Source organism: Pongo abelii, chromosome 3, assembly GCF_028885655.2.
Source record: "Pongo abelii isolate AG06213 chromosome 3, NHGRI_mPonAbe1-v2.0_pri, whole genome shotgun sequence".
Taxonomy (NCBI): Eukaryota; Metazoa; Chordata; class Mammalia; order Primates; family Hominidae; genus Pongo; species Pongo abelii.
In genome coordinates this window covers 94,172,555-94,188,494 of record NC_071988.2, presented here as the reverse complement: position 1 = coordinate 94,188,494, position 15,940 = coordinate 94,172,555, and the positions used below count along the sequence as shown (strand labels likewise).

The 15,940-nt window shown below is 40.1% G+C and overlaps 1 pseudogene; it reads right to left on the bottom strand.

Moving 5' to 3' along the window:
- Positions 1–397: 397 nt before the first annotated feature.
- LOC112133287 (U6atac minor spliceosomal RNA) lies at positions 398–510 on the bottom strand (annotated as a pseudogene).
- Between the last annotated feature and the right edge of the window lie 15,430 nt (positions 511–15,940).

Genomic DNA, 15,940 nt, shown 5'->3' with positions numbered 1-15,940 from the left:
CTGTTCACTCTATGTTAGTTTCTTTTGCTGTGAAGAAGCTCTTTAGTTTAATTAGATCCCATTTGTCAATTTTGGCTTTTGTTGCCATTGCTTTTGGTGTTTTAGACATGAAGTCCTTGTCCATGACGATGTCCTGAATGGTATTGCCTAAGTTTTCTTCTAAGGTTTTTATGGTTTTAGGTCTAACATTTAAGTCTTTAATCCATCTTGAATTAATTTTTGTGTAAGGTGTAAGGAAGGGATCCAGTTTTAGCTTTCTACATATGGCTAGCCAGTTTTCCCAGCACCATTTATTAAATATGGAATCCTTTCCCCATTTCTTGTTTTTGTCAGGTTTGTCAAAGATTAGATGGTTGTAGATGTGTGGTATTATTTCTGAGGGCTCTGTTCTGTTCCATAAAAATGATGGTTAGATGCCATTAAGTAGGTGGCAATGCATGTTGTCAGGCCCAAGGGCCTCTTCCATCCTTGTCAAGGGGAGTGCTAACCTTCTCTCCTTTTGTACAACACTAGCTAGTAATTTTAAAAGAGCCTCAGCTGTTCCTTTTGCCACCCAGATAATCTGCACTAGTCCAGTGTGCAGCCAGAGGCTGGTTAATGTTCCCTCTGCTGTCAATGTTCACCTGAAACACTTGATGAGCAACATCTGGTGTCTTGTGTCTTCTTCCATGCTTCCTTTCTCTACTGCCTTACATAACATTTCCATAATTTTGTGAAATAATTAGAAGTCCCTTTGGCCTCTCTTGTTAGGTGATCAAGTGCTTGGTATAAAATTTCTCAATATTCTTTAGTCTTGCTTTAAGGTCACCAATCCATTGTGCATCAAGGCAAATGCATTTTCGGCATTTAACTTACATATCACCTTGTAGATAGAGGCAGTAAATTTCCATAACCCTTTTCTGTTTTATACTTTCTGATACATTTTATTCTTGCTCCATATTCATACTCTCCACAATCTGCAGTTCAAATTTCTCCCACTTGGGAACCAGTTTACACTCCTAACAAAAGTCTTTAGTTTTTTCTACCTAGTATTATTCAATGTAGGCAACAATGCCTTTTCCCCTGATCATCACAGGGCATCACATTGGTTCTGATGCAGCCATTGCATGTGGTCAAGTTTTGCCCTACCAGCTCTGATGGGTCTTCCCTTTATAGAGGTGATCCAGACTTAAAACAATTATTGGACAAATTATTTGTCCAATAATAGGGCTCTACATGCCCCTGTCTGTATATTGTAGGGAAGCTCAATAAAGGAACTGACCTGTTGTGTTTGAAGAAGGCATGGTTCCAGTCTTCTTAACTGGCTGTAATGAGAAGATCACAAAATGATTTATACTATTTCTCTCACTTTCTGTCTGGATATCCTAAACCTCAAAACCACTTTCTCCTGTACCCACTTTTCTTGTTACCATCTTGTGACTAGTTAGGCTGCCATGATGGACTGTCCCTTAACTTAGTTTCAAATGTACTGGACACTCTGTTAGATACCTCTGGGAACACCTCAAGTAGGAGCCCCCAAATATAGCTTGGTGACTCTACCTCTTAACTTGGAGGTAGAAGGCTGTGGCAATCAGTAAGAGACACAGTAAAAGAAAGTTGGGCATTTGTTTCAACACAAGTTTTTTTCCACTAGAAAACTTTAGGCCTCGGCTGTTAATTGTTGGGGGAAAGCCCTACACTCTTTCTCAGCTGGTAAAACACACAACAGAGCTGCAAAGAAAGTCCATTCAGTTCTTACTTCAGGTTTGAGCTATCATTTAACTCATAATATCCATAAGCTGGTGAGAATTTAGGAAGGGCTTTCTTTACTCTCCTTCTTATTCTCCACTCACATGGGTGGGCTTTCATTTATAAACTCTCATGGGGCCCACATGGCCATCCCCTTCATCACAGAGCACCTCTTCTGGACTCTTCTCCTTGAGCCCTCCCACCATCCCTTGGTCTTCTTAACTCCTCTTTTTCTCATCTTAATCCCAGTCTACTTTGTTGCAGGAGTCTCTGGAATAATTGTCCTTTTTCTGTTCCTGAAGAATTCTGCTATTGGATTGGTCCAGAAGATAGGAAAGGAGGATAAAAGTGGTACTCTGAACTGAGAGTAGAAAAATCTTTTAAAAAGCTCGGTATTGTAAAGGTTTATCTCCTACTAACACATTCCTCTTCTTTGGTATCTCATTATGTTCAAAGACTGTCTTCTACTCATGATAGAAATCCTCTTTCTGTCACCTTAGATTTGGAAGCTTTCAGTCTCCAGTAAGGTAGGAATGAAAGAGGAAGAAAAATTTATCTCACCCATGTTAAAAAAAAAAATCACATGGTAAATGTTAACTCTCTCAATTTCCTGACACCAACTTACAAAGTTTATTCATATCCACTGTCTTTCTCCCCTGTTTCTCTCCTGGCACTATTCTGTTGTCCAGTATGCTTCTCCTCCATCATTCAACACTCTTGAAATCTATGTATGTCCAATATTCCATGTCATTCTATCTCTCTTCTCTTATCTTTCTTCTAGTCCCAATTTAAGACAATTTAAGTCGTCTATACTAGCTGTCTCTACTCTCTCATTCTTTATTTCCTTCCACTTTCCAACAGTTTGACTTTGGAACTGTGCTCTAGGTCACTCATTTGCCCATGAGCTGTGTCTATTCTTCAGCTCTGTCCACTTAGTTCTTCTACTCAGTTTTATTTGTTATAATATTTTTGTTTTAATTATTTCAAGCACTTCCTTTTTTGTTATATGATGTCCTTTTTAATGCTTCTAAAGATATTAATTATATTTCTTTTAAAGTCACTTTCAGTTTGCCGTATTTATTGTATTTGCTTAGGAAGTAGATCTTCTGTATATTTAGATGGATGCTCATATATCAAGGTGTTGGTTGTGCTGAACTATTTGGTGATTCTTGGTTGTGCTTTTGTCTTTGTTTTAACTTTCTCTGCTAGCATCTGTTATTGTAGCAGCCTCCAGTACCTGTGGGGAAAGGACGTGATGTGAGATGGAAGGAACCGCAAGTCTCCTCGTATAGGGAGGTGCTCGTTGTTCCTCTTGGGTGTAGCTGGCCATCCAGGACACTGCTTTTTCTCTGCATTGCCCCACCCCACTCTGCCCACACCAACCCAAGGGTTTCCATTCATTTTTCTTGTAGGGAACAGAGGAATCTATGGCTATTCTTTGTCATAACCAGGATAAAGTGGTTGAATGGCCTCCAAAGCAGCCTGACCCTTGTCCTTGTTTCTGTCTATCTCCATGTCCACCAAACCCCCAAGTGTAGAGTGCCCTCAGAATTGTTCCCACCTCTTATCAAACTCCTTTTTTTGAGTACATCTTTGTCATCATTTCTATTGCATTGATGATGCCCCTCCTTGTCATCCAATGTTGTTATAGATTTATCCCTTAAAAAAAAAATCTTTGGCCGGGCATGGTGGCTCATGCCTATAATCCCAGAACTTTGGGAAGCCAAGGCAGTAGGATCCCTTGAGCAACTTCCCAACCACTCTATGTCTGAACTATTTTTTCAAGGCCTTTTCACATGCCTAAGAACACTGCTTCTCTCTCTGCTTTAATCATCCATCAGCTGAGGTGTCACTTCTGGGAACTTTCCCTTGTCCCACACATGTGTGTTGAGTGGTGTGCAGCCATAGCTCTTGCACGATTCTACATGGCATGTATGATGCTGTTTTGTAACTGCCTGTGGATGTGCATCATCATTAGCACCTGCCCAATGTGGGGTGCAGGGTTTTACCCCTTAGGGCTAACACATAAAATGTGTTTAGTAGGTTCTTAAATCAATAAAATAATAATATTAATAACATAGTATCTATCACATACCTGTTGAACTGTACTTGTGTCAGCCCCTGTGCCGAATGCTTCTCATGCTTTAGCTCATTTCCTTCTTGCTTATTGCCTATTATAACCCCCAATTGACAAATGAGGACACTGAGTCTTAATGAGGTTAAATATCGTGCTCAAGGGTATGTAGTAAACAGTAATAAGGAACTCAGTCTGAATTTGAACCCAAGTCTCTGATTTTAGCTAGATATTACTGAGTCCTAAAATGGAGAAGGAGGGAGGGAGGCTGGTGGCTGCAGAGGTTTATTAATCAAATTTGTGAGGGAATAGTAGATGGGATGTATGGATCCCAGACATTTACTTATGGTTATTTTACAGTAACTTAAACCGAAGCATCTGAGTTGGTGAAAGTCACATTGAGAAAACTGACACCACCAGGTTTCTTCAAATATTGAAGGATCTACTTTCACCAGATCCCACAGCCAGAGAGTAATAAAGATGGGGCAAGAACCTAGGACTCCAGTGTCTCTAGCCAACATGATTTCTGCCAAGCCGAGGTGACTTCTAAATTAGGTTGTTCATATATTAGAAATCCAGGTATTTGTCAAACATAGGCCGGAGCTGTGGATTCAGTTATGTGCAGGAAGCTCATAGCTACTTATTATTTTCAACTCTCCCTTAACTTTCCATGGTGATTTGTAATATCTTGGGTATACACAAGCCTTGGAATCTCAGAACTCTTTTTATTTACTCCAGCTACTGTTACGAAGATTAGATGTGCAGAAGATTAATTTGAAACATCATGCAGATATTTTGTTATTGCTGAGAGATAAAGCTGGCACATAAAGGTGGAACCTTCTGGAAACAAACTTCTTGTCCTTCACTGATAGCAGTTGGAACCGGCAGCATTTAATGTTACTTATTGCAGACACATTTTCTTTCTTTCTTTTTTGTTTTGAGATGGAGTCTTGCTCTGTCTCCCAGGCTGGAGTGCAGTGACACAATCTCAGCTCACTGCAACCTCAACCTCCCAGGCTCAAGTGATTCTCCTGACTAGCCTCCCAAGTAGCTGGGATTACAGGTGCGCCACCACAACCAGCTAATTTTTTGCATTTTCAGTAGAGACAGGGTTTCACCATGTTGGCCAGGCTGGTGTTGAACCACTGGCCTGAAGTGATCCACCCACCTTGGCCTCCCAAAGTGCTGAGATTATAGACGTGAGCCACCACGCTCAGCCTGCAGACATATTTTCATTGTCAAAATGGCATGTTATCTTTTTAGTTAAGGCTTGCCTGGGATTATTGTAGTTCTAGTTTATCTACTGACTCTCCAAAGTAGAACTATACCTTAATGTTATGTGTCTTTCTTGCTGTATAGGCAGCAAGTGGAATCACAAAGGTGTTAACAAATGAGATAGTGAGACAGATAAGTCTAATTATTTGACAGAATATGTACATTTGCACGTCTCCTTTTCATTTGGTCTTGCTCTGTTGCCCTGGAAGCTGAGAGATGGGAGTACTTTATTTGATTAACTAATTTTCAAGTCTGTGACTAGAGAGAGAACTCAACTGGATTTTGAACTGACTTATATGAGTTTCCTGGAATTGAGAGTTAGACATGATTCATGCCTCTAGGTGGTGCCTGTGACCTACATATGGAGAGGCAGAGGTAGGACAGTGTAGAGAATAGCCTGATTTTTCTTTTTTTTTTTTTTGGGTATATGATTTTAACTTCCCAATTTCTATGAGAGAGGCAGTGTTAAAGACAAAAATAGTGAATTTGGGGGTCTATAGTTATTCATTTCTCATTTTTTTTCAATTTCCTTTGTTTTCTCCCTCCTTGGGCAGATAATTAAAAAAATTGACACAAGAAAGTAAAACCTCAGGGGGAAATTTAGCATCTTTAAAATTTATGACTAGCAGCTTATGTTTTTAGAAGTGATGAAACAACTGTTTCATGTACATATCAGCATATAATATTTGTGTAATAGGCAGACACAGAAGTCATTCTGTTAGAATTCTCATATCTTTCTCTGGATGCTTTTACATAGCAAGTCTGTCCCTCTACCTTTTAGCTCAAGAGTATAAAGAATCTCTACTGTTTTTAGTTTGTCAAGTTTAATTTGATCACTCAAGTGTTTTTTTCCAAGCTGGCATCATGTGGTGTTGGAACCAAGGTGCATGTCCTTGTATTAGACTAAAAAGCAGTGCTGGAAGGAACTTGAGAGATCAGCAAGAACAGGAATTTTGAGATCTGTGGTTTTCATGATCAATAACATTTCAATCACAAAGAGTCTAATTACATCTTGAATTAAGAGTCACTAAGCAAAGCACATATAAATCACACGGTCTGTAATTAACAGAGCCGGCAGTGAGGCCCTGGTCAACCTGTCTCTGGATTCTGACCTGCTATCTCCTCTCTCAGTAAGTTTCAGTAGCTCTTCAGTAATTTCATAGACTAAAAATCTGTGAGTCAGTTTAGGGTTGGTGATGTTTTTTACATAGTGAGACATTCAACCCACCCTTAAAATCCAAACCATCAGTCACGTCACCAGTGCTTCATAAAAAGGAATATTTGGCTGGGTGCGGTAGCTCACACCTGTAATCTCAGCACTTTGGGAGGCCAAGGCGGGTGGATCACCTGAGGTCAAGAGTTCAAGACCAGCCTGGCCAACATGATGAAACCCCATCTCTACTAAAAACACAAAATATTAGCTGGGCAGGGTGGTGGGCACCTGTAATCCCGGCTACTCGGGATGCTGAGGCAGGAGAATCACTTGAACCTCAGAGGCAGAGGTTGCAATGAGCCGAGGTCACCTGCCATTGCACTCCAGCCTGGGCAACAAGAGCGTAACTCTGTCTCAAACAAAGGAATATTTGAGCACCAAATAGGTAAGAAATATTTAATCTCAGAATCGATGATAATCTTTTAATTTAGTAACTTCACTTTAGGTAAAACTCTATATTGTTCATCTCACCAAGGACAAATGAACTCCTCTTAATTTGCTGGTGTTCCATAAGCAAGGAGCAGAGAACTGAGTTCTTATTGGTTTCAATAGGTAGAAACTATGATAGTTCTAGTTTCTTCTCTCTTTCAATTGTTGCTAGTGAAGGATACACACAAAAACTAAGGCAGAATACAATAGGCAGAAAATAGATTATTCCATAATGAAATTTTCAATTCTCCATCACTACGGCATTTTAATTTTCTGAAAAATCTATTTTGTTTCTGAACCTTATTTAGAAATGTACCAGTAGTTATTCAAGGAAAAGGATAATGTTTACTGCTCCATGGCAGAAATTATGCTAGATGTTTTGCATACTTATTTAATCTTCACTACAACTTAGAAACAGCCTCAAGGAAAATTAGTTTTTTTGCCCAAGTCTCACAGTGACAAGTGAGGTCCATATGCCTGCTTTCCATACCACTGATTTTCATGATGTTTCGTTTGTTTGTTTTCTTTAGCCCACAACTAACATCATATGATTTTCATGATGTTTAGTATTTTCCTTAGAAATATGTAATAGCATTTTCTTACCATCTGGAATTAACCATATTATTGCCTATATCTACAAATTCTCCTGAGTTCATTTTACCATAGCTGTGGTGAAAGGAGGGGCTTTTTGGAAGCACCAAGCAAGTATTAGTGGAGGGGAAGAAATCGAAATGAGCTACATTTGCTGGCCGATCAATGTAGGGGTAGTGTAGAAGAATTCAAGCCAATGATACATTTCTTCTTTTGGAACCATTCCCCATGAAAAAAAATAGTTAAAATTCCCCAAGAAACCAATCTTCAGTAATATCACCACCAGGGGGCGATCAACACTGTCAGATTGTGGTGGTTCCAATTGCAGTAAAAATACAGCATCCCCGGTTTTTTCTAATTATACCTTTTCTTTTTCCATTTTTTCTTTCCCAGAATAATGGGTACACTAGGCAGATATTTTGTTCTTTAATGTGTCTCGACTTTGAATGCTTTTATAAGATTCCATGGAAAATAAATAATTCTTGTATGATGTTTAATCATATATTATGTATGAAGGATTGATTGAACTTGGTAGTAACTGTGACCATTTCCTTTTAGGATAACTTTTCTAGAACCTTCCATGAAGATGATGCTGTAGGATAAATATGCCTCTAGAATGCTCCCTGCCTCCCATCTCCAGTTCTCTCATTTTATTCAGTTCTAGTGTATTGTGAATTTCTTTCCCATTAATGAAATTTTTCTGGCCCCTTGGTTTTCAGATAATTTTCTTCTAAACTCTTACATCATTTTAGTGTCAATTCCCTATGCCCCACTTAGTCCTGTACAAGGTAACACCATTCACTTTTCAAGTGTTTCTTTATTTCTTTCACAAGCGTAAAAGCTCCAGGGAGGACAATCAATTGAAAACTTTCTCCCCAGGCCACAATAGTCTAGGGTTGAAACTGGGGTCTCAATGACAATAATAAAACATATTTTCAGGTTCTTTCCTCACTCAATTTGTGAGAACTACAGCTCCCCCAGGTTTTTTCAAACTAATTCTGTGAGTCCACCTTGGTTTTTCTTCCATGCGCTGGTCTGTCAGTCTGCGTGGCTGTCAGGATGGGTCAGTGCTTCCCTTTGCCCCAGCAGTGAGGCAAAGGGTGGGGCTCCTGCTGGACAGCTGGCTCCTGCCAGTGCTGTCACCACCACCAGGGTTGCCCATCAATCTGGTTCCTCCCCAGTGCCTTCTGCAGAGGTAGCCTCTTCGACCTCACTCCTCAGGCCTCTGCACTGCAAAGGTGATCCAAAAAGGAGAATTATTAATCCTCTCTTGTGCTGTGTTCTATAGCATGACACTATGCAATATGAACTTGTGGTCATAAAATCTTACAGAATTTAGAAAAGTAGGAATTTTAATGTTGTGCACCTTTTATTTATCTTTTCCCCCTTACAAGCTATGTTTTAAATATTTTCTGATTTACAAAATCATTTCAAAGCCCTCAATGAGAAATTTTGTAATACAAAAATATTTCTCTGTGTCTGTTGTGGTGTGAGTATACGTGTACACGTGTATGCCTATGTGCATGTGTGTACACTTGATCTTAGGCACAAGCCTGAGATTTCATGCATGTGTCTACACAAGATGTTTTGCTTTTACCAAACAGCATGTTATTGTGTAATTTAAATAATTTATTTGGTAAAAGCCTGTGTCCACAAAATACAAACTCTTTCTGTTAAACATCCAAATCAAAATGGCTTGGGTACCAATCTGACAAAGAAGCACACAGTGCAGGCTTTTCCCTGGTTTCTTTGTTCCAAGTATCCTGAACACCTACACTCATACCTCAACTAATTCTTGTTGCTCTCCTGTGGCTGCCTTCTCAAACTTGAATGTAGCCCTGAGGGTCAGAGGCTGCATCTCTTAACTCCCAGGAGAGTTCGGACTTGGACTCAGTACCCCCTGGGCACTTTCCTCACTATGATGTCACAGCTGTTAGGGAAGTTCCTAATACCCTGCTTGCTGTTGTCCTTGCTCCTGGTAAAAATATTTATGGATCTGCAATTTGAGGTTTGAAGGAGATATTTCTCAGCATGATGCTTAGTTGAAGTGTCCACAGCAACATTGTCTGGTCCATGTAGACAGCTTTTGATTCATGTATTTATTCATTGACTCCCTCATTTTTTCTTTCATTCAGGGAAAATATTCATTGAGTACTACATGCCAGGAGCAATGCAAAGAGCTGGACAGAACTTTACTTCATGGTGTCACAGGGCCTGGGTGTGAGGAGCTGTGATAAAACAGGTTCCAGCATTAGATGCATGCTGATCCTGAAACCTGCATTCCCTTCAATGCCTAAGGCCCTGGATCTCAGTTCTAGTGATCGGCAGCCTAGTCTTTCTTATTTGGGTTTCCTTATGGGATGTAACATTTTTTGTTTATGTCTGCTTTGGCTTGGATATATCCACCCTCTCCCACACTAGTGAATCAGACAGATTTTTACATCTTTGATTCTCAAGATTATGGCCATTTCATTTCTTATCAGGAGGCACCATTTACTGTGTATACATTTATATAAGCAGATGGTACTACTCAACTCCACGAAATAGACCTAAGCTCTAAATGCAACTACTTTGATGAAAAAGGTGACAATTCTTTTATCTGTAGAATCTGAGCCCCCGTTCAGCTGTAATATCCTATAATAACAATGTATATAATTTGGAATTCTTCCCTCCTCCTCCTCGTCCCCTTCGTATTCTCAAACTTTATATATATAATAAATGCTAGCATATATCATTAAATATTCATTGAAAAATATCTTTAATACCCATGTAATCATCCATTATGTGAATGCATGATAAATTATTTCACCATATTATTGGATAATTTGTTTTTTTAAAATACATTTTTGTTGTTATATGAAATGCTATGATGAGAAATCTTGGATATAAATGTCGGCCTACATTTGATTATTTCTTTAGGAATAATTTCTAGGAGTAGAATTACTGGCTCTTGGGTGGAGCCAAGATGGCCAAATAGGAACAGCTCTGGTCTATAGCTCCCAGCGTGAGAGACGCAGAAGACGGGTGATTTCTGCATTTCCATCTGAGGTACTGGGTTCATCTCACTAGAGAGTGCCAGACAGTGGGCGCAGGACAGTGGGTGCAGCACACCGTACGTGAGCCGAAGCAGGGCAAGGCATTGCCTCACTAGGGAAGCTCAAGGGGTCAGGGAGTTCCCTTTCCTAGTCAAAGAAAGCATTGACCGATGGCACCTGGGAAATCGGGTCACTCCCACCCTAATACTGCGCTTTTCTGATGGGCTTAAAAAACAGTGCATCAGGAGATTATATACCGCACCTGGCTCGGAGGGTCCTACACCCACAGAGTCTCACTGATTGCTAGCACAGCAGTCTGAGATCAAACTGCAAGGCGGCAGCGAGGCTGGGGGAGGGGCACCTGCCATTGCCCAGGCTTGCTTAGGTAAACAAAGCATCCGGGAAGCTCAAACCGGGTGGAGCCCACAACAGCTCAAGGAGGCCTGCCTGCCTCTGTAGGCTCCACCTCTGGGGGCAGGGCGCAGACAAACAAAAAGACAGCAGTAACCTCTGCAGACTTAAATGTCCCTGTCTGACAGCTTTGAAGAGAGTAGTGGTTCTCCCAACACGCAGCTGGAGATCTGAGAACAGGCAGACTGCCTACTCAAGTGGGTCCCTTACCCCTGACCCATGAGCAGCCTAACTGGGAGGCACCCCCCAGTAGAGGCAGACTGACACCTCACACGGCTGGGTACTCCTCTGAGACAAAACTTCCAGAGGAACGATCAGACAGCAGCATTAGTGGTTCATGAAAATCCGCTGTTCTGCAGCCACTGCTGCTAGTACCTAGGCAAACAGGGTCTGGAGTGGACCTCTAGCAAACTCTACCAGACCTGCAGCTGAGGGTCCTGTCTGTTAGAAGGAAAACTAACAAACAGAAAGGACATCCACACCAAAAACCCATCTGTACATCACCATCATCAAAGACCAAAAGTAGATAAAACCACAAAGATGGGGAAAAAACAGAGCAGAAAAGCTGGAAACTCTAAAAAGCAGAGTGCCTCTCCTCCTCCAAAGGAATGCAGCTCCTCACCAGCAATGGAACAAAGCTGGACGGAGAATGACTTTGATGAGTTGAGAGAAGAAGGCTTCAGAGGATCAAACTACTCCAAGCTACAGGAGGAAATTCAAACCAAAGGCAAAGAAGTTGAAAACTTTGAAAAAAATTTAGAGGAATGTGTAACTAGAATAACCAATACAGAGAAGTGCTTAAAGGAGCTGATGGAGCTGAAAGCCATGGCTCGAGGACTACATGAAGAATGCAGAAGCCTCAGGAGCCGATGCGATCAACTGGAAGAAAGGGTATCAGCAATGGAAGATGAAATGAATGAAATGAAGTGATAAGGGAAGTTTAAAGAAAAAAGAATAGAAAGAAACAAACAAAGCCTCCAAGAAATGTGGGACTATGTGAAAAGACCAAATCTACATCTGATTGTTGTACCTGAAAGTGACAGGGAGAATGGAACCAAGTTGGAAAACACTCTGCAGGACATTATCCAGGAGAACTTCCCCATTCTAGCAAGGCAGGCCAACATTCAGGTTCAGGAAATACAGAGAATGCCACAAAGATACTCCTCAAGAAGAGCAACTCCAAGACACATAATTGTCAGATTCACCAAAAACGAAGGAAAAAATGTTAAGGCCAGCCAGAGAGAAAGGTTGGGTTACCCACAAGGGGAAGCCCATCAGACTAACAATGGCTCTCTCAGCAGAAACTCTACAAGCCAGACGAGACTGGGGGCCAATATTCAACATTCTTAAAGAAAAGAATTTTCAACCCAGAATTTCATATCCAGCCAAACTAAGCTTCATAAGTGAAGGAGAAATAAAATACTTTACAGACAAGCAAATGCTGAGAGATTTTGTCATCACCAGGCCTGCCCTAAAAGAGCTCCTGAAGGAAGCATGGAAAGGAACAACCAGTACCAGCCACTTCAAAATCATACCAAATTGTAAAGACCATCGAGGCTAGGAAGAAACTGCATCGACTAATGAGCAAAATAACCAGCTAACATCATAATGACAGGATCAAATTCACACATAACAATATTAACTTTAAATGTAAATGGACTAAATGCTCCAATTAAAAGACACAGACTGGCAAATTGGATAAAGAGTCAAGACCTATCAGTGTGCTGTATTCAGGAAACCCATCTGACATGCAGAGACACATATAGGCTCAAAATAAAAGGATGGAGGACGATCTACCAAGGAAATAGAAAACAAAAAAAGGCAGGGGTGGCAATCCTAGTCTCTGATAAAACAGACTTTAAACCAACAAAGATCAAAAGAGACAAAGAAGGCCATTACATAATGGTAAAGGGATTAATTCAACAAGAGGAGCTAACTATCCTAAATATATATGCACCCAATACAGGAGCACCCAGATTCATAAAGCAAGTCCTGAGTGATCTACAAAGAGACTTAGACTCCCACACAATAATAATGGGAGACTTTAACACCCCACTGTCAACATCAGACAGATCAACGAGACAGAAAGTCAACAAGGATACCCAGGAATTGAACTCAGTTCTGCACCAAGTGGACCTAATAGACATCTACAGAACTCTCCACCCCAAATCAACAGAATATACATTTTTTTCAGCACTACATCACACCTATTCCAAAATTGACCACATAGTTGGAAGTAAAGCTCTCCTCAGCAAATGTAAAAGATCAGACATTATAACAAACTGTCTCTCAGACTACAGTGCAATCAAACTAGAACTCAGGATTAAGAAACTCACTCAAAACCGCTCAACTACATGGAAACTGAACAACCTGCTCTGGAATGACTACTGGGTACATAACAAAATGAAGGCAGAAATAAAGATGTTCTTTGAAACCAGCGAGAACAAAGACACAACATACCAGAATCTCTGGGACACATTCAAAGCAGTGTGTAGAGGGAAATTTATAGCACTAAATGCCCACAAGAGAAAGCAGGAAAGATCCAAAATTGACACCCTAACATCACAATTAAAAGAACTAGAAAAGCTAAAATCAGAGCAGAACTGAAGGAAATAGAGACACAAAAAAACCCTTCAAAAGATTAATGAATCCAGGAGCTGGTTTTTTGAAAGGATCAACAAAATTGATAGATCACTAGCAAGACTAGTAAAGAAGAAAAGAGAAGAATCAAATAGACGCAATAAAAAATGATAAAGGGGATATCACCACTGATCCCACAGAAATACAAACTACCATCAGAGAATACTACAAACACCTCTATGCAAATAAACTAGAAAATCTAGAAGAAATGGATAAATTCCTCAACACATACACCCTCCCAAGACTAAACCAGGAAGAAGTTGAATCTCTGAATAGACCAATAACAGGAGCTGAAATTGTAGTAATAATCAATAGCTTACCAACCAAAAAAAGTCCAGGACCAGATGGATTCACAGCCGAATTCTACCAGAGGTACAAGGAGGAACTGGTACCATTCCTTCTGAAACTATTCCAATCAATAGAAAAAGAGGGAATCCTCCCTAACTCATTTTATGAGGCCAGCATCATCCTGATACCAAAGCCAGGCAGAGACACAACCAAAAAAGAGAATTTTAGACCAATATCCTTGATGAATATTGATGCAAAAATCCTCAATAAAATACTGGCAAACCAAATCCAGCAGCCCATCAAAAAGCTTATCCACCATGATCAAGTGGGCTTCATCCCTGGGATGCAAAGCTGGTTCAATATATGCAAATCAATAAATAATCCAGCATATAAACAGAACCAAAAACAAAAACCACATGATTATCTCAATAGATGCAGAAAAGGCCGTCGACAAAGTTCAACAATGCTTCATGCTAAAAACTCTCAGTAAATTAGGTATTCATGGGACATATCTCAAAATAATAAGAGCTATCTATGGCAAACCCACAGCCAATATCATACTGAATGGACAAAAACTGGAAGCATTCCCTTTGAAAACTGGCACAAGACAGGAATGCCCTCTCTCACCACTCCTATTCAACATAGTGTTGGAAGTTCTGGCCAGGGCAATTAGGCAGGAGAAGGAAATAAAGGGCATTCAATTAGGAAAAGAGGAAGTCAAATTGTCCCTGTTTGCAGATGACATGATTGTATATCTAGAGAACCCCATTGTCTCAGCCCAAAATCTCCTTAACCTGATAAGCAACTTCAGCAAAGTCTCAGGATACAAAATCAATGTACAAAAATCACAGGCATCCTTATACATCAATAACAGACAAACAGAGAGCCAAATCATGAGTGAACTCCCATTCACAATTGCTTCAAAGAGAATAAAATACCTAGGAATCCAACTTACAAGGGATGTGAAGGACCTCTTCAAGGAGAACTACAAACCACTGCTCAAGGAAATAAAAGAGGATACAAACAAATGGAAGAACATTCCATACTCATGGGTAGGAAGAATCAATATCGTGAAAATGGCCATACTGCCCAAGGTAATTTATAGATTCAATGCCATCCCCATCAAGCTACCAATGACTTTCTTCACAGAATTGGAACAAACTACTTTAAAGTTCATATGGCACCAAAAAAGAGCCTGCATTGCCAAGTCAATCCTAAGCCAAAAGAACAAAGCTGGAGGCATCATGCTACCTGACTTCAAACTATACTACAAGGCTACAGTAACCAAAACAGCATGGTACTCGTACCAAAACAGAGATATAGATCAATGGAAAAGAACAGAGCACTCAGAAATAATGCCACTTATCTACAACTATCTGATCTTTGACAAACCTGAGAAAAACAAGGAATGTGGAAAGGATTCCCTATTTAATAAATGGTGCTGGGAAAACTGGCTAGCCATATGTAGAAAGCTGAAACTGGATCCCTTCCTTACACCTTATACAAAAATTAATTCAAGATGGATTAAAGACTTTAATATTAGACCTAAAACCATAAAAACCCTAGAAGAAATCCTAGGCATTACCATTCAGGACATAGGCATGGGCAAGGACTTCATGTCTAAAACACCAAAAGCAATGGCAACAAAAACCAAAATTGACAAATGGGATCTAATTAAACTAAAGAGCTTCTGCACAGCAAAAGAAACTACCACCAGAGTGAACAGGCAACCTACAGAACGGGAGAAAATTTTCACAAGCTACTCATCTGACAAAGGGCTAATATCCAGAATCTACAAAGAACTCAAACAAATTTACAAGAAAAAAACAAACAACCCCATCAAAAAGTGGGTGAAGGACACGAACAGACACTTCTCAAAAGAAGACATTTATGCAGCCAAAAGACACATGAAAAAATGCTCATCACTGGCCATCAGAGAAATGCAAATCAAAACCACAATGAGATACCATCTCACATCTGACTTTTTAATGGCAATCATTAAAAAGTCAGGAAACAACAGGTGCTAGAGAGGATGTGGAGAAATAGGAACACTTTTACACTGTTGGTGGGACTGTAAACTAGTTCAACCATTGTGGAAGACAGTGTGGTGATTCCTCAAGGACCTAGAACTAGAAATACGATTTGACCCAGCCATCCCATTACTGGGTATATACCCAAAGGACTATAAACCATGCTGCTATAAAGACACATGCACACGTATGTTTATTACAGCACTATTCACAATAGGAAAGACTT